The sequence below is a fragment of the Palaemon carinicauda genome, chromosome 37, assembly GCF_036898095.1.
Source record: "Palaemon carinicauda isolate YSFRI2023 chromosome 37, ASM3689809v2, whole genome shotgun sequence".
In the NCBI taxonomy this organism is placed as follows: Eukaryota; Metazoa; Arthropoda; class Malacostraca; order Decapoda; family Palaemonidae; genus Palaemon; species Palaemon carinicauda.
In genome coordinates this window covers 48,993,339-48,995,957 of record NC_090761.1, presented here as the reverse complement: position 1 = coordinate 48,995,957, position 2,619 = coordinate 48,993,339, and the positions used below count along the sequence as shown (strand labels likewise).

Sequence of the window (2,619 nt, the reverse complement as noted above, 5' to 3'; positions counted from 1 at the left end):
TAGGCTAAAACTAAAAGAGCTTTGGAAGGAATAATGATAGGTACAACGCTATGAGCAACATGGATACGAGAACAAACTAAAGAAAAAAGATGCTCTAACAACATGTAAGAAAAAAAAATGGACATGGGCAGGACATGTAATGATACTGACAGATGATAAATGGACATTGAGAGTAACATAATGAGTCCCTAAAGATTAGAAAAAGTAGCAAAGGGGCACGAATTGGCGAGCTAAGATAATTTGCGGGTATAGACTGGCATGGAAAGACCATAAAGAGACGAGAGTGGAATGACATGTCTGAGGCCCTTGTCCTGTAGTAGACTAGCAACGGTTGATATATATATATATATATATATATATATATATATATATATATATATATATATATATATATATATATATATATATATATATATATATATATATATGTCTATGTATATTTATATTTTTCATTTCTTGCACTTACTCTTAATCCTTTCCCTCTCCGAAATTTTTAGATTCCATCTCTCTCGACGGAGAATTAACAACTTCATCTCCTACCTTTTCCGAAGATCAAATGTTGGAAGTAAAGATATTTCTAACATACAAATATCAGCAATGATTGACACCTCCCACTTTCGTTCTCCCTTCCTTGTTACCTATTTTTGTTATAGGCAAAGTTAATTCAAAGGTAGAGTAAAAACAAAAGCCAAATATGTTTTTCTCTTGAGCTACGATTGATATAGGAAGAAAAAGTAGGTTTTTCCTATCTTTTTAATTGGATAGGCCTAACACTACTATAGGATTTTCCTACTACGCCTTCTATTATAGCAGTAAGCGGTGAATCCCCTAATAGGTGCCAAGTAGTTTTTAGATTTTCAAGTAAAACAAACTGATTCTAAAATGTATTTCTCTTTGGCCTCTCACGATTCGTAACAGATTTGAAAACTCTCCCATTGGCTACGAATAAAGCTCACTCATTTCAAATTCCCCTGAAATACTTCAAAAAGAGTACTTAGTAACTGGTAAGGCTGCTCTATTGACTATATATTAGGCCTATTCCTCTTTCTCCGACACAACTCAACAGGCAGACGAGGCTCAACCCCACAGAAGCAACATTGAAACTCGACGAAATGTGTTCAATTAAAACTATCGTAAGTAATTATTGTAATCTTCCGTTGTTTAATCAAATATTTGTGAATTTCACTTGTAGTCATTGGTTAATGTCCTATGAAAACGGTCTAAGTTGAACGTTATGGATGCTGTCTGAGCAAAGATGTTAATAATTTTAATCTTCTTGAATCGTTTTAAACGTTACAGATGTTCTGTGAGCAAAGAAATGGGAGTAATTCTAGTCTTTTGGAAGCTTGGTTCAATTCTTCATTTCGGCAATTCTTATCACATTCAATCTCACCAATCAATGAGATGCAACTCGGGATATCGCGAAAATAGGGAAATTCTCTCGTGTGAAAATTAGTATAATTTATTTTAGTGTTTTATTTTATATCAGAGAAATATATTCATGAACTTGAAAACCTTTGTTTGAGAATCATCATATTGGGGATATGCCAACTTAATTATAAACTCAGACTAAAATGCTACTTAGTGCTACTTATTTTCTTTTCTCACTGGGCTATTTTTCCCTGTTAGAGCCCTTGGGCTTATAGCATCTAGCTTTTCCAACTAGGGCTGTAGCTTAGCTAATAATAATAATAATAATAATAATAATAATAATAATAATAATAATAATAATAATAATAATAATAATAATAATATCCCGATTCGGAATCAACTTCCTGTTGCATTTCATCAATCTGATCAATCTTTAAAATCAAAAGAGAATTTCAATAGGAAAAATTGTACCATTTAGTGGACTATGAACTTTAATGCTAATATGATGTCTAATCTCCTACAGGTGCTCGTTGTTGCCCTGATGGCTCTAGTATATGCGGCTACGGCTTATCCAAGCCACGGCTCATTCAGTCACGGTTACGGATACGGCCATTCATCCTACGGACATGGCCAGACCGCTTTTGGACACCGTGGTTACAGGTGAATAGAAGCAATTCCTTTTTATATCTCACATTTTTATAAAATCATTATGTTGATTTTGACCTGAAGTGAAACGTTACCCTTTTTATAACATATCCATTTCTTAATAAACTTATTCGAGTCATTTTTGTAATATTTTTACTTCATTTTCAGGCCACAGTACAACCAGTACCAACCCTACCACAGAGAGCACTATGGATAGACCTTGGATAGACCATCTGGGATGAGGCACCACGATGGATAGACTCTGGATAGACCATCCGGGATAGGGTCTCCTTTCTGAACGTCAATTCTTCTAGTTCCTCTTTTCATTTATTTCAATTTTTTTAAAGAAGTGAAAGAATATAAGAAATTAGAAGAACGTTAAATATTTTACTTATATTTGTGATGTCAATAAAATAATATTTCTATAATCTTGGTTTTTTACTTGGTCCCGATTTTGTTAAAAAGTCGGAAATGAAATAATTGACGATTCTATGTTTCACTGATGTTTTCATGGTTCTAAGGATCCAGTCTATTAGTTTTTATTCTTGTAAAAAGAAAGTCTGAATTTTAGAGAGAGAGAGAGAGAGAGAGAGAGAGAGAGAG

General features: G+C 33.4%; 1 long non-coding RNA gene across 1 annotated transcript; it reads left to right on the top strand.

Annotated features, from left to right (window-relative positions):
- Positions 1 to 1,025: 1,025 nt before the first annotated feature.
- Positions 1,026 to 2,319, top strand: LOC137629087 (uncharacterized). The gene is made up of 3 exons (XR_011041444.1): positions 1,026 to 1,133; positions 1,895 to 2,031; positions 2,185 to 2,319. It is a non-coding gene; the product is annotated as an uncharacterized lncRNA (long non-coding RNA).
- Positions 2,320 to 2,619: the final 300 nt, after the last annotated feature.